At 41.0% G+C, this 24,034-nt stretch overlaps 1 long non-coding RNA gene across 1 annotated transcript in view; it reads left to right on the plus strand.

Annotated features, from left to right (window-relative positions):
* Positions 1-14,660, plus strand: part of LOC109492716 — a 46,077-nt gene extending 31,417 nt beyond the window's left edge. The window contains exons 3-4 of the long non-coding RNA XR_002736939.2: positions 13,793-13,930; positions 14,157-14,660. This is a non-coding gene — a long non-coding RNA (uncharacterized LOC109492716). The remainder of the gene's footprint in view (positions 1-13,792; positions 13,931-14,156) is intronic.
* The last annotated feature ends 9,374 nt before the right edge of the window (positions 14,661-24,034 follow it).

Raw genomic sequence — 24,034 nt, forward strand, 5'->3', positions numbered from 1 at the left:
TTAACCAATGGAACAGAATAGAGTCCAGAAATAAACCCACACACATACTGACAATGGATGTTTGACAAAGGCAATGCAGAGAACAAAGGATACACTTTTTCAATGAATGGTACTGGCACATTGGCCATCCATATGTCCCGGCACCACCAAAGAAATAAAAATAAAAATAAAAGAACTTAGATCCGTACACACCATATACAAAAATTAACTCAAAGTGCATCATAGACCTAAATATAAAACCCAAACCAATAAGAATCCTAGAGAAAACATAAGAGAAAATCTTTGTGACCTTGGGTGAGGCAAAGATTTCTTAGATATGACATCAAAAGCACAATCCACTAAAACAAACAAACAAACTGGACTTCATCAAAATTTAGAACCTTCGCTCTTCAAAATACACTGTTAAGAGGATGAAAACAGAAGCCACAGACGGGGGGAAAGTACTTGCAAGCACCTACCTGATAAAGGACTTGTATCTAGAATGTACAAAGGCCCCTCAAAACTCAACTAGAAAACAACCCAATTTTTTTTAATGGGCAAAAGATCTGGAAAGACACTTTACCGAAGAAAATACTCAGATGTCAACCAGGCAGATGAAAATGTATTCAACACCAGTAGATGAAATGCAAATTAAAACCACAATGAGCCAGCACTACACACCTATCAGAATGACTAAAATTAGTAAGACTAAACGATACCCGATGTTTGTAAAAATATGAGGAAGTGAAATGCTCATGAACTGCTGGTGGTGATATAAAATGCAGTTTCTTGAGAAGTTAAACAAACACCTACCATTTTGTACGGACTGAATGTTTGTATCCCCCTAAAATTCGTATGTTGAAGCCCTAATCCCCAGTGTGATTGTATTTGGAGATGAGGCCTTTGAAAGGTAATTAGGTTTAGATTAGGTCATGAGGGTGGGCTCCTTATAATGGGATTAGTGGCCATTATAAGAAGATGAAGAGAGACAGATGTATCTATGCACACGCACCAAAGAAAGGCCACGTGAGCACACAGTGCTCATGAAGAGAAGGCAGCGGTCGACAAGTCAGGAGGAATAACCTCACCAAGAACCTAGTCTACCAGCGCATTGATCTTGGACTTCCCAGCCTCCAGAACTGTGAGAGACTAAATGTCCATTGCTTAAGCCACCCAATCTATGATATTTTGTTATAGCAGCCCAAGCTGACTTAAGTTGGTTTGATCATTTGATCTGCCATCCTACCCCTAGATATTTGCCCAAGGAAATATATAGCCATACCAAGTCTTGTACACAAATGTTCTGAACAGTTTTGCTTGTAACAGCCAAAAATTATCAAACAACCCAACTGTCCCCCAGCAGACAAACAATAATAAATAGATTGTGATATAGCCATATATTGGACTACTACTCAATAGTAAAATGAAACAAATTGTTCATATAAACAACTACTTGGATGAATCTCAAGATCATTATACTGGGTGAAAGAAGCAGACAAAAAAAGTGCACACACTGTATTCTTCTATGTATAAAACTATAGAAAATGCAGTCTAATCTATGGTGCAGAAAGCATACTGATGGTTACTTGGGGGAAGAGGGCCAAGTGAGATGGACAATTACATAGGAGTATGAGTCAATTTGGGGCGGGGGTGAAGAATACGTTCACTATCTTGGATGTAGAGATGGTCTCACAGATATATACGTGTCTAAACTTATCAAATTATACACTTTTAACATATGCAGCACATTGTACATCAATTATAGCCTCAGTAAAATTGTTTTTTAAGTTACTTATTGGAAAAACAAAATAAAAATAAGAACAAGTATAAAATACAAACTTAATTCTTTTTTTATTTGATTCAAGTGCACAAATTTACTGTCAAAGTGTTACAAAGTTCCAAAATGATTAATCTCATTTCTGAACATACCTCTTCACAGACAGCTCTAGTCCATGGGCCACAATTTGAGTATTGCTGCTATAGAAATTTACCTACCCAGGCTGACATTTGCTTTCTTTGTTCTCTGTATCTTTAAGATGATCTGCAAATGAAATAGGAACTTGAATTTATTGCAGGTAAAAGTGGACAGTCATAAAATAGATAAATGAGCAGGCAGGACCAAACTAATAGAGAAGTGAACAACAGGAGTGGCTTGTCCTCCCCAGGACAAAGGATGAATATCCCACCTTTCATTTTTTTCCTTTTTATTGTGTCTTTTCTGACTACCAAGAAATAGTCTTAAATGTTGAGTCAATTCACTTTACTGTACTGTACCTAACCTGTCACTTTCTCTTCAATGTCCAGACTTACCTATCACTTACCAAAATACTCAATAACTGATATAAATGCTTAGTATGTGCACATATTTATTCAACAGACATTTGTATCTATGCATCTCAAATGAACTCTTCCTTTGAGAAAAAGTTAATATGCTAGGCACCCATGAGGACGCCAAAGATAGATTCTGCCTTCGGCTCACATCTAGAAAGAGCAATTCTAAGACATTTACACCAACAACTGTCATACCAGGTAAAAACTGAGAAACGGCACCACAGACATACGGGGCACATGTTATACAAGCCCAAAAGAAGAAGAAATGGTTCCTTACAGGAGGAGGATCAAGGAAGGCTTCCGGAAATTGGGCTCATTTGAGCCAATTTTTGCTCAGAGCCCTACGTGGAGAACTGGGGCTCCAAAGAGGGATTGGGGCCTTACAAATCCATCAGGAAGACAGGGCATGATTGTCCTGCCGAATACATACTGATACAAGTACAACACATACTGCACTATCCGATATGGTAGTCACTAGCCACATGTGATGTGCACCTGAAATGTAGGTAGGCCGAATTTAGATGAGCTTTAAGTGTAAAAGCCACAATAGATTTTGAAGACTTAGTATTTAAAAAAAAAGATTATAAAGTATTTCATTACTAAATTTCATATTGATTGCATGATGAAATAGTAATATTTTTCATTTTATTGGGTTAAATTAACTAAATTTTAGAAATTATGTTCACCTAGGGTTTTTGTCTTACTTTTTAAAATGTTGCTGGTAGAAAATTTTAAGTTATATATGTGGCTCACATGTGTGGTTCCCATTGTATTTCTACTGCACAACACTCTGCCAAAGGCTTAGAAGCCTAGAAGTTACAGATAGGAAATGTTACAAGAATTCAGAAAGGAATGACCAATAATAGCATGTGATCTTCAGAAGATCCTGAGGCCCTCTGAGTAAGAAATGTTAGGTCTCTGTCAAAGAGTTCCATACCCTCTTCTCCTCCTTTTGATGCTGGTATTCCCGCTGGCATCTAAGAAATCTCTTAGATCCAACCTAGATCCCTGAGCTTTTTATTAATATTACTGATGCCTCAATCTCAAATGTCTCGAACTAAACTCACTGTTGTGCTCCCAGACCCATTTCAATGAACATGGCATTAAGGAGCCATGAAACTAGAATATCTCTGTGGGCAGAGTTCCTGCCCACTCACTAGAAACGCACTTTCACATCCCACTGCCTTCCCAACCAAACCTCCTTTCTCCTCTTCCCCCCACTACTGCCCAAAGTCCCACACAACTGCCAGTGACCTAAACTGAACCCTCCTGGTTGCTCTTTGGGCTAAATCAGTTAGCCTTACAATGAGCCTCTGAAACAGGTTTTCTGAAGCTGAAATATACAAACTGGTACCTCCCTCTTTTGTTAAAAAGTCTCTTTCAGTAGGTCCCCTGGTTACTTTTCTTACTCATTTACACCTCTGGCAAAGCTCACTTCTCTGCTAATGTTAGCACATGCTTCGCACCTCACTTAAGCAAGGTGGTCCAATGGAAAGTGTCCATCAAACGGCTCCCCACATAACCTGTAAGAAAGGGACAATTAGGAATAGCACAGAAAAAGGCTACACACAAGATTACATGTCTAATAAAAGGACCTACAGAGGGTTTGTTTACTTTTGAAAAACATGTAAGCTTGTCATTTCCCCTTATTTTTCCCGGAAGTGTATCACCTCAACTGCTGTAGCGGTCATTCATTCATTCATGTTTCCACTAATTCAACAAATATTTGTAGAATACCTACAATGCTGCAGTGAACAGGAAAGATGAAGCCCCTTGTCTCCCTTGGGGGGAGAGAGAGAGAGAGAGAGAGAGAGAGACAGAAAGAGACAAAAGAACAACAAAGAAACAGTGGCAAGTGATATTGACACCTAAGTCTCAAGGACAAGGAACAAAACGGGTGAAGACAGAGGGAAAATATTTCAAAGAGAGTGAGTAGTGAGTACAGAGGCCCTAAGATAGGAACAAGCTTACGATATTTACCCTACACTACTTTATTGCCATGTTTCAACAATTTTCTGAAAATTCAACTTAATTGTCTAAGGCCTGGATGCTACAAGCAATACCTATCACACACAGTACCTACAACGCTAAGCAACAGTGGTACACACGGGAAACCTGGGACTTAGAAGAATCACTACTTCAGAAATGCTGGGTGGCTCAGTCTACCGACCATCCAACTCTTGGTTTTGGCTCAGGTCATGATCCCACAGTTGTAGGATCAAGCCCACATCAGGCTCTGTGCTGAGCATGGAACCTGCTTAAGACTCTCTCCCTCCCTCCCTCTCTCTCTCTCTCTGCCCCTCTCCCACACTCATGCTTACTCTCTCTCTCTCTCTCTCTCTCAAAAAAAATTAAATTAAAAGGGCACCTGGGTGGCTTCAGTCGGTTGAGCATCCAACTCTTGATTTCAGCTCAGGTCTTGATCTCACAGTTCATGAGTTTGAGCCCTGCGTTGGGCTCTGGGCTGACAGCGTGAAGCCTGCTTGGGATTCTTTCTCTTTTCTCTCTCTCTCTCTCTCTCTCTCTCTCTCTCTCTCTCTCTCTCCTCCCCCACTTGCTCTCTCTCCAAATAAATAAATAAATCTTAAAAAAGAATCATTACTTCATCCATTCAACTCATACTTATGGAGCGCTTGCCTAATAACTGACACTATTCTTACTCAGATTACAACCACAAATAAGACAGAAGACACCAAATAAGCAGTTACAAATCCATGGAATTAATATTACAAAAGGAGTTGAAACCGAGTACCTCCAGGTACCCTCAGCACCCAGACAGCAGGACCTGACTCAGGTTTGGAGAGTGAGGGAAGACTTCCCTGAAGCGTTGTTCAGCAAAGATATCATGACAAGAAGGAGTGAAATCAGTGAGGAAAGGGTTGGGAGAGGAAACAAAAGAGCATTCCGGGCGAAAGGAACATCATAGCATAGGCCCGAGGTGAGAAAGGGCAGGGAACGGAGGCACGTCCAGCTATGGCGCACAGTACCAGAAGAGGAAGAGGGGAATGGGGCTGGGGATGGCAGCATGCACTGGGTTTTTAAGGCCTTATCAGATGTTAAAATTCATCCTGAAAACAACCGGAGCTGTGGAAGAACTTTAAGGAGGGGACCATTTAGGATGTGCAGCAATCCAGGGGGACAGTGATGATCTGAACTAAGATAATGGCAGGGAAGATGGAAAGATGGACTGAAAAGATATGGAGGAGCTACAATTAGCGGTACCTGGGAACATGTGACATATGAGAAGTGAGTGGAGATGGGGATCAGGGAAGAGCCTCAGGTTTTTGGCGTGAACAATCAGGTGGACCGTACTGCCATTTCCTGAGACAAGAAGCACAAGATGAGAGTAAGCTTCTAGGGACAAAGGAAGTTAAGTTAGAAATATGTAGAGTCTGGAGTACCTTTGAGGCCTCCAAATGAAGCTAAAGGGGTCGGCTGGGCTCTTGGGTTTGGAGCCTGAGAGAAAGGCCTGGTGTGGCAGCACTAGAAATGGAGATCCACTTAAGGGACATCAGGGATGCCCGGGTGGCTCAGTCAGTTGGGCGTCCAGCTCTTGATTGTGGCTCAGGTCATGATCTCACGGTTCATGACATCAAGCCCCACGCGGGCTCTGTGCTGACAGCTCGGAGCCCAGAGCCTGCTTCAGATTCTGTGTCTCCTTCTCTCTCTTCCCCTCCCCTACTCTCGTGCATGTGCACACTCTCTCCTTCTCTCTCTCAAAAGAAATAAACATTTAAAAAGCGGGGGCTGGGGGACTCAGTTGGTGGTTTGGGCTCAGGTCATGATCTCATGGTTTGTGAGTTTGAGCCCCACCCCACATCAGGCTCTGCAGCAGGCAGCATGGAGCCTGCTTGGGATTCTCTCTCTCCCTCTCCCTCTGCCCCTTCCCCAGTCACACTGTTTCTATCTACCTCTCTCAAATAAATAAACTTTAGGGGCACCTGGGTAGCTCAGTCAGTTGGACAGCCAACTTTGGCTCAGGTCATGATCTCATGATCCGTGGGTTTGAGCCCCATGTCAGGCTCTGTGCTGACAGCTCAGAGCCTGGAGCCTACTTTGGATTCTGTGTCTTCCTCTCTCTTTGCCCCTCCCCTGCTTGTGCTCTGTCTCTCTCTCTCATCAAAAATAAATAAACATTAAAAGAATTTTTTAATTAAAAAAATAAAATTAATAATAATAATAAAGAGACAGCAATTCATTAGAATGTGGATTCAAATCAACTATAAAAAGGTATCCTTAGGAAAATCATAGAAATTTAGAAAGTGTCAGATGACATTAAGTAATTACACTACTAATTCTGCTAAAATAAATAAAATAAATATGGCGTGGTGGCTATAACTTTCGAAAGCCCTTATGAAGTGCATACTGAAGTATTCACAAGGGAAATGACAAGATTTGCAAAATGTCAGTAACTATTGCAGCTGAGTGATGGGGTCCACAGGCATTAAACTATTATTTCTACTTCTGTTTATGTTTGAAAACATCTGTAATATTTTTTGATGAAGTCATCTACCTATAGAGGCAACAGTGAGAAGGGGATAAAATTTCTCTGGGACGAGAAGAAGTGGGAAGAAAAAGAAAAATGAGGTGAGTGGAGGCTAGCACTGTGAGAAGTCTCATTATTTAAGGAAAAATGCAGGAAGATGAGTCACTGAAGAGACTTGAAGACTCTCCTGAAGAGGAGGAAAAAAACCAATGAGGGCATGTAAGAAGGCAGAAGTGACCAGTGGTGTTGATGGTATGGAGAACTGAAGTAGAAACAAGCAACAGGGGGGCGCCTGGGTGGCGCAGTCGGTTAAGCGTCGGACTTCAGCCAGGTCACGATCTCGCGGTCCGGGAGTTCGAGCCCCGCGTCAGGCTCTGGGCTGTTGGCTCGGAGCCTGGAGCCTGTTTCCGATTCTGTGTCTCCCTCTCTCTCTGCCCCTCCCCCGTTCATGCTCTGTCTCTCTCTGTCCCAAAAATAAATAAAAAACATTGAAAAAAAAAATTTTTTTTTTAAGTAAAAAAAAAGAAACAAGCCACAGGACTCACAGCAGGGTGGACCTTGGGTCGCTCAGTCGGTTGAGCGTCCCACTCTTGGTTTCAGCTTAGGTCATGATCTTATGGTTTGTGAGTTCAAGCCCCACATTGGGCTTCATGCTTCCCGTGTAGAGCCTGCTTGGGATTCTCTCTCTCTCTCTCTCTCTCTGCCTCTCACTCACTCATGCTCTCTCTCTCTCATTGTCTCAAAATAAATAAATAAATAAATAAATAAATAAATAAATAAATAAATAAACAAACAAACAAAATTTTTAAAGACTCATGGCAATGTAAATAAACAAACTTAAAAAATTAAAAAAAATATATTCATGGCATGTAACAACCAGACGGTACTGTGACTCTTACTCTTAGTAAGTCGGTCCAGTACGGTGGTGGACACCAACCTGGGATTTCAGAGAAATGAAGAATGAATTCAACATAAGGAAATGGGCAACAGGGTACAACCCACTCTCGAGTGGCCATAGCCCTGAAGGGCAAGAGAAAAGGTTTGTGGCCAAAAGCCTGTGGGACTGGAAAAGGGATTTTGGTTAAGATGGTTAAGATTTTGGTTAAGATGAGCCTGATTAAAAGAAAGAAGGGGTGGCCTCAGTCACTCATTAATCATGAACTCGGGCAGGTCACATTTATCAAATGGGATAATAATTAGAACAACCCTTCAGGAGTCCAATAAAACAACATACGTGAAGTCCTTTGGTAAAGTGTCAAGTGTTATATACACTCCTGTTATTAACTAGGCAAAGGATTACTATTACATTAAAATTTTTTTTAATGTTTATTTATTTTTGAGAGAGAGAGAGAGAGAGAGCAGAAGAGGGAGACACAGAATCTGAAGCAGGCTCCAGCCTCTGAGCTGTCAGCATAGAGCCAGACATGGCGTTCGAACTTTCAAACCTCAAGATCATGACCTGAGTTGAAGTCAGATGCTCAACCGACTGAACCACCCAGGTGCCCTGGGATTACTATTGATTACTATTACATTTATAAAATCCAAATAACCTTAGCCTTATGTTTATTTCCTCTCCATAACCAGAGGACATTGTATCTTCACTAGTGTAGAGGAAAAGAGAGAGATCAGAGCAAAACAGCTAGGGAGGATAATCAGAAGATATACCTGCCATTTTTCTGTTGTGCACGGATGAGGTTAGTGATTTATTCTGCAAGGAAGATGAATCAGCAACTGTTTTTTATTAATGGTAAACAGGAAAAATATTTAAAACCTAGCAATATGTAGCCAACAGATTGTGCATATTACAAAGGCAAATGTAATAATAAAGGAAGTAGAGTTCTATAAAAATTAAATAATGAAAATGGTATTCAGAAAGCCATTAGCAAGGAACTCTGATGCTAGGAAAAGTAGCACTTTCAATGTAAGCAAAGACCTTTGCTTTTAAAATCCTTAATGAAGAGAAGTCCAAAAAATACTACTAAAAGCTATGAGAAAGTCTTGAAAATCAGACTGTCAAAAAAAAAAAACCACACACACACACACACACACACAAACCCCCCCCCCACACACAAAAATACAGGCAGCGTTGATGTCCATAATGGACCCTGAAGTCAATACCATGCGTGTTCATTAAATGGCTGCAAACCAGCACTAAGTGGATATATAAGGTCCATTTTGTGTGTTTATTCTGGTGTGTGGGTTTTTTTTTTCTTGTTTAAATGAAAAGCCCATTGCCAGTACTAAAAAATTTCAAAATTTCAGATTCTAGTTTAAAATTACAGCCAGTGGAATGGAAAACAGTATGGAGGTTGCTCAAAAAATTAAAAATAGAATTACCCTATGACACAGCAATTGTACCAGGTAGTTATCCAAGGGATACAGGTGTGCTGTTTCAAAGGGGCACATGCACCCCAATGTTTATAGCAGTGCTATCAACAACAGCCAAAGTATGGAAAAAGCCCAAATGTCCATCAACAGTTACTCAGTGATCAAAATGAATGAAATCTTGCCATTTGCAACTACGTGGATGGAACTGGAAGGTATTCTGCTAAGTGAAATTAGAGAAAGACAAATACCACATGACTTCACTCATATGTGGAATTTAATATACAAAACAGATGAACAGAAGGGAAGGGAAGCAAAAATAATATAAAAACAAGGAGGGGCACAAAACATAAGAGACCCTTAATTACAGAGAACGAACAGAGTTGCTGGAGGGGTTGTGGGAGGGGGGGTGGGCTAAATGGGTAAGGGACATTAAGGAAGATACTTGTTGGGATGAGCACTAGGTGTTATACATAGGGGAGGAAACACCGGAATCTACTCCTGTTTTCATTATAGCACTATATGCCAACTAACCAGGATACAAATTTAAAAATAAATAAATTATAAATAAATAAATAAATAAATAAATAAATAAATAAATAAATAAATATAAATAAATAAATAAATCATCAATCAACTTGGGGGGAAACAAAAAAAAAAAACCTAAAACTAGAGCCAGTGAAAGATTTCCTGTTGAGCTCCTGACGGGCTCTTGCCCCAGGCTTTTCTCCTCCTCCATAGGCCTTTCACATCATGCTCTCTACTCTCTCTTCCCCCACCAAGTTACTCTCAAGAACGTAACTAAGTTCAGTTATTTAGTTTTTTACCACAAGTTTTAGTTCCCTAAAAAGGCATTTGTATTTCCAAGTTATCTCACGGTAAAAAGGAAGTCTCCACATTCTGGTAAGCAAATGAGACCCAGATTCTCTTTTGTGGAGAAATCGGAGGCTCGGGTCCTTGAAATCACCTCCCACCCAGTGCACCACCCTGAGCAGATGCAAAAGATCAGTATGGGAGTAGTACTTCCATCTTGGCTGCTCACTATTCCAGATTTATGGAAGTTGAGTATCAGATAGTTCCCTTTTCCCAAGAGCAGCCTTCAGTACAGATAAAGTGAGGGAGAATGCTATTTAGGGGGCAGTAAGCCCAGAAGAGAAGAGTATGTAATCTTTACCAACCAGTGGCAAAAGGGCTCTGAAGCAGTTCCATAGATGTTGGGTTTTTAAAATTTTTTTAATGTTTATTTATTTATTTTGAGAGAGAGAGAGAGAGAGAGAGAGAGAGAGAGAGAGAGAGCATGTGCATGAGCAGAAGTGGGGAAGAGAGAGAGGGAGAGGGAACCCCAAGCAGGCTCCACACCCAGTGCAGAGCCTGACATGGGGCTAGATTCTACAACCGTGAGCTGAAATCAAGAGTTGGATGCTTAACTGGCTGAACCACCCTGGAGCCCCGATGTTGGTTTAATAAGGATACAAAATAGACTTAGTGATTTTTTTTTTCATTTCCAAAAGAATGTTTTGGAGAAATTAGAACTAAAATAGAGTTTTGCTTTATTTTTAAAACATTTATTTTTTTCTACCTTCTTTAATGATAAAACACCAATTTTGTTCTTAATATGAACAAAAATATGATTTAATCAAATGGCATTTTAGAAGACTTAAGCAAAATGAATGTTTGCATTATCTTTTAAGAGTAATTTGCTATGTTCTCCTGCTATCAGTTATTATGAAGTTTGCTCATATACTTTGCATTGGTAGCTACATTATTCATCAGATTTGTAAGTGTATGTTCAGTAGTACCTCCTGTATAACTATATTGTCAAAACAAGCTTAACTCAGGATATACTCTCTGTTTCATGGCCCTATACATGGTAATTAGTGGGGAAGGGAATGAGATCTACTGTCAGCCAGGCACTCCGCCGGGTTCTCTGACGGGATTGTGCAACAACCCATCTCAGTGTTACTGTTAGCTCTTGATACAGATGAGGAAACTGGAGGAAAGTGAAATTCAGAAATTGGCCTAAGATCACACAGCTGATAAGCAATAGAGGGGAGACTGAACACTGCTCTGTATGTCACTAATATCCACGATCCTTTCACATTTGTTGATGAACCAAAGAAGGAATTTAAATCATGAGGTTGATGGCCCCTGATCAGCCATCAGAAGTGGGCTTTGTGGGCTTCCAATAATATTAACAGGCAGCCCACTTACTCTGCTTATGATAAGGGTCCTCTGTGCTGCCAGAAAACTATTAAAGTTGTCTTGAAGCTTAGAAACCTGTTGTAAATCCTGCCGTTGTATATGTCACTGCAAATGTATTTGGGCTAGCAGGGAGCATCTAATAGTACATAAATTCAAATCCCTTATGGTATTTCTTGAAAAATCATTTATTCGCTTAAATAAGATACAGACCCTTTCTGAACACTGTCATTCTGTGAAATCAACATCTAAGACCTTTTTCCTGATAGGAAGTTTGCTATTCATGCTTAACTGTGAATATCAAGCCAGTATTTCTTACTTTCAGCCAACAATGACTACAACAAAGAAAGAAATCTTTCGTTCAAATACACAGATGATTTTACCTAGCAACAGAACGAACATGGGCCCCAATTAATGAGCTAAAAGTTCAAGCAATCATTCATCTATTCATTCATTCAAAAAATGACTAAACACCTACAATGCACTAGACCCTGTGCTAAGTTAACTGGATATGTAATAAATAGCTAATACTTACTGAGCACTATACAGTATATCAAGCATTTTCTTTTTTTTTTTTTTAATTTTTTTTTTTTAATGTCCATTCATCTCTGAGACAGAGAGAGACAGAGCATGAACAGGGGAGGGTCAGAGAGAGAGGGAGACACAGAATCCGAAATAGGCTCCGGGCTCCGAGCCGTCAGCACAGAGCCCGACGCGGGGCTCGAACTCACGGAACGCGAGATCATGACCTGGGCCGAAGTCGGACGCCCAACCGACTGAGCCACCGAGGCGCCCCGTATATCAAGCATTTTCTAAAGGCTTTACATGTAATATCTCATTTAATCCTCACAACAATCTAGGAGATAGTGGCCTGTCTCTAGCGTTTGCCAGATTAAAAGCAAGAATAAAATAAAGGACCCTAGCCTACCTCCCTTCTTTTCCCACCTGCAACATATCTTGTACCACAAAAGGAGCCTTGGATCGATGGGTGTGGACATCTCAGACAAAACATCTAAACTGTGTCCACCTTCCCATTCTGCAAATAGCAGATCTTCAGTTACCATAAGGTTTCTGGGTGTGCACACTGGTGACATGGGGGGAAGACCCCACAGGGCTCTGGAAGCTTGCTTGGAGTCATCTGGGTAGGGGAGTCCCGGGATCTCAGGTACCGGAAGTGTGGTCTAAAAGAGGCAGGTACCGGCATGTTCCCTTGGCCCTAGGGACTGCTTGCATGTGGAGTGGGATCTAGCCACAGTGGTGTTGGAGCAGCATCCTCTAAAACACACGGCCCAGGGCAGAAAACCCAGTTGCCCGGGATGGAAGGGCAGTAACAGGGAGGAAGGTACTATTATTTACCCTATTAGAAAATGAGAAAACTAAGATGAGAAGTTAAGTACCTCATCTTAGGTCACACAGCTAATAAATGGTGGAGCCAGGGTTTGGAAGCAGGCAGTCCCTGGAGTCAGACTGCATGGGTTCAAATCCCTAGCTCTACCCATTAGACTGTTGCCTCTCCATGGAGTCATGAAGAAAACAGTTCTCTGTGGCAACAGAGCTTATTATGTAGTGAGAAATAAACAAGGTTACAAAACCAAATAGCTATACAGTTACAAACTTTATAATATATAAATCATATAAATTATAAGTGATCTAAACAGAGGGTAGTGATAGAAAATATAACAAGTGGGGCCAGGGGCAAGGATGCTCATTTGGATAAGGGTCATTACAGAAGGCCTTTTTTTTTAATGTTTATTTATTTTGAGAGAGAGAGAAAGAGAGAAAGTGCAGGGGAGAGGCAGAGAGAGAGGGAGAGAGAATCCCAAGCAGGCTCTTCACTATCAGTGCAGAGCCCAGCTCAGGACTCGATCCCATGAGCCATGAGATCATGACCTGAGCTGAAATCAAGAGTCAGGTGCTTAAGTGACTGAGCCACCCAGGTGCCCCATATGGAAGGTCTTTCTAAAAGCTTGTGCTAAGGTGATAGCTAAAAGGCAAGAAATAGTCAGTGGCCGGGCAAAGTCAAAGGGAACAACAGTCTACTCAGAGAGTCTAGCATACATATACGTACATATTTTATATACATATGTATACACACACACACACACACACACACACACACACAAAAGCCCTGGGACACCTATCCAAGTTTATTCAAAACATCGATTTTTCAACCCATCTTCACTCATTCCCTCATTCACTAATGCAGTTATTTATTTATTCATTCAAAAATACTTCTAAAAGTCTATTTTATGTCAGCTCTGTGGTAAAAAATAGGATACATCCTGACATTTGGAAGTTTGTCATCAGCCTGGTAGGGAAACATAAATGCCCAAATAACTATAAAAATGGTGACCATTTATAATATTTCCTAGGCAATTAGCACTGTACTAAATCCCTTACTTACATGCATTATTTCACTTAATTTTACAATAACCTTATGACATACATACTATTATTGTCTCCATCATACAGATGAGAAGCTGAGCAACTAGATTAACTTGCCCTGAGCCTTTCGGCTACCACATTCAAGTGTATTTCTGCGATGCCACATGGATTAGAGGGGAGGAGAGAACTGGCCACGCAGACTAGAGGGGAGGAGAGAAATGGCAGGTAAGGAGAAGGAAAGTAGTCCCGCTGGTGCCTCTCATTAATTGTTACCCTTACACACAGAGCCTACCAACAGCAGGTTCAAGGTCTCAGTAGTGCCGTGGCTCCATTTAAATGTTAGCTCCCTTCCCCAGGAGCCTGATGTGGCCTCTGGAGGCCACTGGCTGGAAGATGACTCAGTAAATCCTCTCAGGCCCTAATGTGTGTCCCCCAATCCTGTGTCTTTCAGGTGAACACCGGGAGATCCACTCTGCCCCTGCCAGTGTAACGTGTGGCTTCTGTACCGAGTCATGGCCCCTGGGGCAGTCATCGGCACTGGTAGCCCATAGGCCCGGTCCCTCTCCTGAGCTTCCTACAGATAGAACTCCAGCTGCCCACAGCCCAAGATCGCTCCAGTCACAGCAGATGCTATCAGAATTCAGGGGTTGGGGGGAAGGGAGAAGGCTGCACACAAAATTTGGGGAGTGGGGGGGTGCAGTGCTATATTTCAAAAAGATGGTCATGGCACTTTGGAAATATTGGTTTAAAGTCCATGGTGTGCCCCCTTTTAGCTAACTTCAGCTACTTCTCATTTTTCTAACTGTACATCCACATATTTTCATTAGAAAGCTAATGACCTCAAAGCACTCTCAGCAAATACTGAATGATCCTATCTTGCAATCTCTAATAGCCTATGTGCTGACTTAGTGTCATAAATTAATAAAGTACATGTCAAAGCATATAATCAAACTCTGTGATGGGGTGCACGTTCTGGAAACTTGTTTCATTTTTAATAACAAATTCAGAGGTGGGAGCATCTCTAATACTTCTCATTCCCCAGTACCCAAATCTTGGTAGAGTTCCTCAGTAAACATTCCAGGAGAGATCCTTAACGTGTTCCTGAATGCTCTGAAATTGTATGCAAGATTGTGAGGGCGTATGTACATCTCTCTGGGGAAAGGATCCTTAACTTTCATCAGATTCTCAAAGGACCTGTAACTCCCCAAAGGTTGAGAATTACTGCATTTCAGTGATACCACCACACATCATAGTTCCCCCCTTGCACAGTTTTGGTATGTGTAAATGTTTTTCTGTAGTGTTCTGGGGAACTAGAAGGATTTCAATTTCGTTTCTGTAACATATCCCATTTCTACTGGGGATACTTACAAGAATAGGGAACTGACACTAGGAACAGGAAATGCTACAGCTGGCGAGGCGGGAGTGGGAGGTTTTGTGACACCTTGGGAGAGATGAAGGAGTCCAGGGAAAAGAAACCTGCTTTTGCACTGCCCTCCCGTGTCTGCAGGGAGGATGGGCAGACGACACTACCAGAGCCCGGAGTCATCCTGGCCAAAGCTAAAGCTCTCAACCCGAGGAATTAAGAGATACAGAAGCCCCCCCGGGGTTCAGTTCCACAACACCTCCGGGGAGTTGGGGGTTGAAAAAATTAAGATCTCATGGAAAGAAAAGACCCATTTGTAGTTTCTAAAATAAAACAATATAAGACATGATTAACTGGATTTCATACATCTTAAATTAGTAGAAATGGAAACTGTTGTGTTATTTTCCACTTTCCTTTTCCCTGATCTGTAGAAATGTTCTAGTATCTCCTTTCCTCAGAGTTTCAGCACAATATTTAGAAATCTGCTTTGCTTCGTTGCAGATTCTCTGTATCCTGAGTCAGTTTCTCCAGCCACCTAGAGGCTCCCTAGGATTCAGACTCAATGAGCCAAATAAATTCTGTGCCTCTTCTTCATGCCAGGCATTCTGCTGGGCATCGAAGATGTGACAGTGACCAAGACAGGCATGGCCTGGGGCTTCGCGGGATTCCCAATCTAATGGGGACACACACTAATCATTAGAGGCAATTATCACACACTGTGATGTGCACTGTGATAGGAGTGTTCTAGGGAAGTCACATTAAAAGGGGATCTAGAAAGGAATTGGTGGGGAATGGTTGGGGAAAACACAAGGTAGTAATGGCTCAACTGGGACCTGAAGGAAGGATTAAAATTAATCAGAACAGAAAAGAATGGCTCAAAGGAAGAACTGAATGCACATAGGACAAAACAACATTAGTACTACCAGAACAATCATGTGAGGGGAGTGGCTGGAGATAAGGCAGGCAGGGGGCCAGAACAAGAAGCCTCTGTTAAGTCATGTCAAGAAGACTTATTCCTGAGACCAATGGAGAAACTTTGAAGGACTGAAGGATTTGAATCAAGAGGCTGACAGGATGATTTGTATTTTAGAAAGATAACTTTGGTCAGGTCATGATTTTTGCAGTCCGTGAGTTCGAGCCCCACATCAGGCTCTGTGCTGACAGCTTGGAGCCTGGAGCCTGCTTCAGATTCTATATCTCCCTCTCTCTCTCTGCCCCTTTCCTGCTCTCTCTCTTTCTCTCTGTCTCTCTCAAAAATAAATAAACATTAAAAAAAGAAAGATAACTTCGGGCATTACATGAAAACAGATTGAATGAGCCAAGAAGAAGGAAGAGAAACCAGGTCTGAGGGGAAATGATGGGCTGTCTAATTTAGTGACAGCAGGGGTATAAAGAAGGGAGGTGATTTGCAATATAGTTATATCCTCAGATCTTTCTGTTAGACGGCTGGTCTAAGGCCCGAGTTTTCTTTGTTTCAACTTTCTCCACCTTTCCTAGGAATTCACTGGAAAGCCCTCCATGCCTCCTCCATCATTTGCTTCTCTCTCTGTTTCATTCCCAAATCCACCCACTGAGAATACAACACAAGTTACAATATACTGGGACAGAAATGCTCAAGATTTCCCCCAAAAACAATGTGCACAAATAAATATATGCAGATCAGAATTTCATATAAGGTGACAAATTACTGCAGATAAAGGAGAGTCACCAAAAGACTTTTATCATTCCAAGCATCCAAAGTAATTCTGAATCTCTGACTCAAAGTTGGCAGCATTAATTATGATGCATAAAATCTGAAGAACATTTCACTTGTGCAAAGAGACCAGGAGGAAAAAATGCCTCCTGCTAATTTGTCCAAGACCATATAGAAGTTTGCGACTGTGTGCTATCTGCTTTAGAGTGAAATTGATTTACAAGCTTCTGGGAAAAAAAGGTGGTAAATGGAAAGTAACTGCACTGCACAGTATCCATTATTATTCACTTAAGATGTATAAAATTTCATTGGTGTTGTGTTTAGTATGCTGACTAAAGTACGTGTGTTTTAGTGGAAGGAAGTTCTAAGTGCTTTCATTGGTATATTCATACTTCAGTGCCTCTCATTTTATTTTTTCATATGAGATTTTTAAGCACCTACAGCACAAAAGCCCTCATAATTGAAGAAGTAATGTACAGTTACAAAGATAAAAACGCCTCGCCTCTAGGAATAACTTTCCTTAATTGGCAAAGTCAGTCATGAGTTTCATAAAGATTTTCCCGGAGCAGAAAGTGTGGTTGTACATCAGATTTTCCCAATAACTGATCAGAAAGAGATATTGAAGGAACTTAGATTCTAAAGAGTTTGCATTTGAACAGAAGACAGTGGGTCCAAGATGGGAACACTTAGAATGTTATGGAAGCTCTGACTCTGTCAGTGGTGCGTGTGCGTGAACAACTCTACCTGGGTACGTAAGGAAAATGGGCTTTTCTCTAGCAAGTTTGCCCTCGGGAGAAAGGATAACTAGATACTTGGGGCAATCATGGAAATCTTGAAAATTCAGATTTAGATAGACAAAGCTCCACTTTGGAGGAACTATCAGGTGTGTTTTATTTTGATCCCTATCTCCTACATGCCCGAAAAGAGAAAAGAACAAATTGCAAAAGAATTAAGGCCCAAATCATTTTCTCCCTAAACTTAAAATACTTAAAAAAAAAAAACTAACTATTCTGTAATAGTATTGACACCATAGGTGTTTGCCTTTAACTAAATAAAAGTACATGTTGTATAAAAGTTGTATGTGGAAGTATAGTTTATAATATAAACTAAAAGCCAGAATTTTAAGAGTAAATTTCTAAACATAAAATGGAGCTTTAAAATATAAAGGTCAACAATTTTATCGCCAATTTTTTCTTTTAGAGTTCTACTTGAGAAGGCAGAAAAGAACTTATTAAGTACATCTTCCTTACATGACTTCAGTTGGGTCAGCACTAGAAGGAAACAAAGCAGGAAGAAAGAAAAGAGAGAGATTTACTGAGTACCTACTATGTCCCATGAATGAAATGAATTATTTCCTTTAAACTCTCTGAAATACGTATGAGATAGGCAAGTATGTATCGATATTACAGATGAGGAAACGAAACAAGCTCAAAAAGACTACGTAATTCCACAGCAAAGACCTGAATTTAGTTCAGTCTGCTTCCAAAGTCTGTGTTCTTTTTTATTTTTAACATTTATTTATTTTTGAGAGACAGAGACACAGAACACGAGTGGGGAAGGGGCAGAGAGAGAGGGAGACACAGAACCTGAGGCAGGCTCCAGACTCTGAGCTGTCAGCACAGAGCCCGGTGCAGGGTTCAAACCCAGGAACCATGAGATCAGGACCCGAGCCAAAGTGGGACGCTCAACAGACTGAGGCACCCAGGCACCCTCAAGGTCTGTGTTCTTAACCACTAGTCTATACTTTGACATTCTAACTAAAGCAACACATCTCTAGGGAAAACTGACAAGAAAGGTAAAAAGGTAGGCATCAGGTCCCTCATTAACCAGGTTGGGAGCCTTTTACTGAGCTTTGTGACTCCAAGAAGCCTTCCGGCCCTTTAGGTCCACATTCATGTAATACTATTTCTAAAGATAAGATTCTCAGAAACACAGTGCTCTAAGACTCCTCTGGAAAACTCATAAGACAGATTGGTATATTAAAAGACACCAGAGGGGTGCATGGGTGGCTCAGTTGGTTAAGCATCCAACTCTTGATTTTGGCTCAGGTCATGATCTCACGGTTCATGAGTTCGAGCCCCATGTCAGGCTCTGCGCTGCCCATGCGGAGCCTGCTTGGGATTCTCTGTCTCCCTCTCACTCTGCTCCTCCCCTGCACTGGCTCTCGCTCTCGCTCTCTCTCAAAAATAAACATTTTTTAAAATTTTTTTTAAAAGATGCCAGAAATTCCACATTAAGGAAACCTGTTGTATAAATGTCCCAGCAGGAAATAGATGTCACATGTAAAAAGAGTAACAGAATAAAGTTTAATGAAAGACTATTTACAAAATTTAGGCAGAGTTTAGGAAACCAATGAAGGACAAGGAATCATTCTGGGACTTGCAACAGTCGAAAGCCATTACAATCCCAGGGTCTAAAAGGGCAAAAATTAGAAGCAAGGACTGAGGGACTGAAATTCCAGAGAGGAGAGAACCGTGAAGAAGCCAACTGATGTTTTGCAGACTTCTTTTTTTCCCCTATGAGGCACCTGCTATATCTGGGCACAGGGCAAAAAGCTATGAATTTGCAGGGCAGAGAGCAACTGCTGAAGGTCTCAAAAACTCTTAACCAGGGGTGCCTGGGTGGCTCAGTCAGTTAAGCGTCCAACTTCAGCTCAGGTCATGATCTCAAGGTTCCTGAGTTTGAGCCCCACTCATACGGCATCTCTGCTGTCAGCACGGAGCGCACTTCAGATCGTCTGTCCCCTTACCTTCTGTCCCCCTACCTCTCTGCCCCTCCTCCACTCTCTCTCTCAAAAATAAACATTAAAAAAAATTCTTAACTGAAACAATGGAAGCCAGAAGAGTATGAAATGACATTTTTCAAGTGCTGAAAGAAAGTTAAGTGCCATCTTGGAATTCTATACCCAGTACAAATACTCCTCAAAGCCAAAGTTAAAATACAGATATTTTCAGACAAACAAAATGTTGGGAGAAGCACTCTGCCGTGGGTCCTGCGTATCTCAGCACATCCTCGCTTTGTATGCCAAACTGCAAAATCTAACCATCATCTGGTCCTGCACTATTTTTGTAGCTACGCATATAAGCAATTAAGTAGATCACATGACCACAGCATGCCTACCATGTAACTGATCACTTCCTAGGAGATGGGGACTGGCTTGCTGCTTGCTTACCACAAAAGATGTTGAGCCTTTGGCCTGTGGTTCTTCAAATGCACAACCCACTGCATGTGCAACCACCATCTGGATCCACTGAGTTGCCTCAGATGACTTGAGGGAAGGGAAAGCAGAGCTGCCATGCTTATAATCCTGCCATTCACTCTGCTATGAGAAATAAACCATCTTTCTTGAATCCACTGGATCTTGTCACCTATTTTTGGCATGAGAATGTTGAGACGGGTTTGAAGCTCTTCCTTGACAAAATGAGAGTAGCCAGTAGGGTATCAAGATAGACAATGACTTTGGGGAAGAGAAAAAGCAAGAATCCCATGGTCTTGGTTGAGGGATATGAGGAGCCTCTTTGGAAACCAGAAGCAAATATTCTCAACCAAGTGGTGGGTAAAGAGATGAAAAACGGGTGTCTCCCTGTAAATATATATGAACTGAGTCAACAGAAGAGGCTGAGCAGTGGAAAATATGATTGAAACGAGCTGCCCAAATGATGCCATGATTGTTTCTTGCTCTCCTACAGGACAGGAAACTCGAAGAGTATCCGGGGCACCCATCACAGTTGTACTGTGTAACCTGTACAAGCACACTTGTAACCTGTTCTAGCAACCACGTTAAGACATTCTTGTTGGTTAACATGTCCCTGTCCAGAGCACAGAGAGCAGAACCACAGTGAGAAGGAAGAGAGGGAAATCTGGGACCATTTTGATCAGCACACTAGGGAGCCGTTAAAGATTGGCTGATGCATTTGTGTGACATGGGAGTGAGACAACTGGGCTGTTGCATATGTGACCCTTTGTATTCCTTTCCGTTAAAGATTGGCTGATGCATTTGTGTGACATGGGAGTGAGACAACTGGGCTGTTGCATATGTGACCCTTTGTATTCCTTTGTCAACGACTACATTAACCACTAACATTAAGCCAATGCAGAGAGACTTCCCACAGAAGAAGCTAGTCAGAGTGTGAGGGCTGGAGCTTCTCCAGACTGGGGGGACATAATTACGGGCTCAGTGATAAACCACTTATCCAGAGGATGACTGATAAATTTTTAGGACCTGGCTCCCAGGGCAGAAGAGTCCACTAACTTTGTTGTTAGTACCCTGAAGCTTATACAGGAGGCTGTGATGATTTGGGACCAAAAGATGCCCAGGATAAAGACAGACAGCCCCTAATCCAGCTGGAGTCTCTTCGGTCTGAGACAAAACCAAGAACAGGACTAATAAACCTCTCCAAATGGCCTCACCTATGTACAGAGCTGATAAAACAAGAGTTCCCACAGAAGAGATTAATGGGGTAAGCTCTGAAGAAATTCAAGCCAGATCTCAAGCTATGGGAGGCCCGTGCTGACACCTGTCCCGGTTGAAAGGTGCCCCTCTAGCACTCGTGTCTTCCATGGAGCTCCGTCTCTCTCTACTGCAGGAACTAAGAAACTAGGAGGCTATGTTTGAACAAATTACTCCTTAAACATCTTCTGAACCTGCCCCTGCATCCCTATGTTCTGATTCAATAGCCTCTAATGATCAGAGGAGACATGGGTGAGGTCAAGATCTTTCCATCCTAGAGGGAAATGAACGTCTTGGGCTCCAATGAGAGAACAGTGGGATGGGGGGAGACGATGTGAACTTTTATGGTTGTTTATGACTATATTACCTGCCTCTCTTGAAGGGTGAGGTTCATGCATTCCAGTGGCCGGATATGGAAACAGTAAATGGACAAGGGGAAATAACTTTAAGCACCCAGGTAAGGCTGGTCAGAACTCTGCTGTCTACCAATGTTGTTGCTCCCACTGCTAAACATATCATTAGTAGTGACACTTTACATGATTGCACTGTGAATTCTCATAAAGTCCAAAGGGCGTTTTCTCAAACAGGGAGAGCCACTCGAGGAATGACAGTGGAGCCAGTGCTCAAAGGACCAACAACCACACTTCCAGCTCCCTCCCATGCTATGCTAAAAAAAGAGACAAAGAGACTTCAAGAAAAGGAAAAAGAAAGCAAAGGTTTGATTAAGGATGTAAAGGCAACAGGAGTTTTGAGAGTTTTGAGAGATGCGGGACCTCAACGCAACAGCCCCGTGTGGCCAGTGAAAAGTCTAACAGGAGATAAAGGCTTACAGTGGATTACTGCCACCTGAATTCACTTGGATACCTATGGGTCTCCATAAGAATCCACGCCCAGACAAAACTAAATAAAATAATGTGGCCAGTCAGGACAATAGAGCCCAGGTGGCTAGCATCATTCTTGCATTTGTCATGAGATTAGGCACAGCAATCTTACCAAACTAACCCAATGGGCTCAATATACAGGCCTCCATTTGTAAGACAATGAAGCCTAGATGGCCTACAAAGATGATGGCACCTGTCGGTACTTGACTTGAATTTCTAAAGCTGAGTATCTGCCTGTTCCTGGCATATAGACTACATCAGGGCTCAAGTACAAGCCTGTGGCTGCCACCGGTGTCTAAAAGCCTTTGACATTTATGCTAGCTATAGAAATCCATACCTGTGAGAACAGCAGATTCTGGCCAAACTGTGATAACATTGGAGACCAAGATCTGCTATTATATGGGGAAAAGTGGTACCACACTGATGTTCCTAATGTTTGCTGTGTTGTAAGTAATAAACTGCCTCACTGTGATCCATTAAATCTTGTCTACTATTGGTATCTATGGAGTTTTGCTTGCTTGCTATCTCGTAAAAGGTTGAAGTTCTTTGCTGACATAAAAATTATTCGAATTGTTTCCAGGACATGTGCACACGTACTTCTAGTAACAGTTCGACAGGCACAAGGAAAATGATCCCAGGTGGAACCAAAAAGCACAGGAAGAAATGAAAAGAATCATAAGAGTAAAAATATGTAGCTAAATATAAATGAATGTTTCTTTAATAGATATAGGTGTGTTCAATATCTATTTCTCCTTGTGTGACTTCTGATGGATTATAGCTTTCGTGGAAGTGGTATATTTCATCAAAGTTATTAAATTGGTGGGCATGGAATTGTTCAAAATAGTCCTTAAGTATACTTTTTTTTGAGATATAATTGACATACATTATATTAGTTTCAGATGTACAACATGATTTAATATTTGTACATACTGTGAAATCACAGTAGTCTAGTTCCCACCCAGCACCATACAAAGTTACCAGAAAGTTTTTTGTGTGTGATGAGAACTTTTAAGATTTACTCTCTTGGTAACTTCCAAATATGCACTACTTAAGTATCCTTTAACGTTCATGGGATCAGTAATGAGGGCCCCTCTTTCATTGCTGACATAGTAATTTGTATCTGCTCTCTTTTTTTGTTGGTTAACCTGGATAGAGATTTATCAACTTTAATGATAATCATTTTTTAAAAAAAACGGCTATTGGCTTCCTGTATTTTCTCTACTGATTTTCTGTTTTCAATGTTATTGATTTCTGCTCTAATTTTTATTATTTCCTTTTTCCACTTATATTAAATTTAATCTGCTCTTCTTTTTCTGCTTTTCCTAAGTGAAAAATTAGATTACTGAGTTTAAATCTTTCTTCTTTTCTTATATATGCATTCACTACTGTAAATTTCCCTCTAAGCACTGCTTGCATTGTATCCCACAAATTTTAATAAATTTGTATTTTCATTTTCATTTTGTTAAAAATATTTTAAAATACCATTTGAGACTTCTTTCACTTACGTGTTATTTAGAACTGTGTTGTTTAATCACCAAATATTTCAAAGACATTAATTATGTTATCAATCTAGTTTGCTTCAGGTCTAAATATAAAAGTTTAGAAAAACATTTTGATGAAGAAAACAGCACGATTTAATGCTTTCCAATGTAATTAGCATTTGTCTCTGTTTAATAATTATGAATAAAAGTATTTAAAAAGAATGAAAATTTCCTTTATCATAGCAAAATGGCAGCATTAATTCATAGCTGATTAAAGTTTAGAAATGTTCCAATATAACACATTGACTAAATCTTAACATGGATAGAGTTGCTTCACAGAAAAGTTACTTTTCAAATCACACTTTCTAACTTCTCTATTTCCTTTTAAAGAAATTTTCCATAGGTTAGAAATAAGAACAAAATATCAATATGTCCATTGGCGTAAGAAACTGAAATTACAG

This window comes from Felis catus, chromosome D2 (genome assembly GCF_018350175.1).
Source record: "Felis catus isolate Fca126 chromosome D2, F.catus_Fca126_mat1.0, whole genome shotgun sequence".
Taxonomy (NCBI): domain Eukaryota; kingdom Metazoa; phylum Chordata; class Mammalia; order Carnivora; family Felidae; genus Felis; species Felis catus.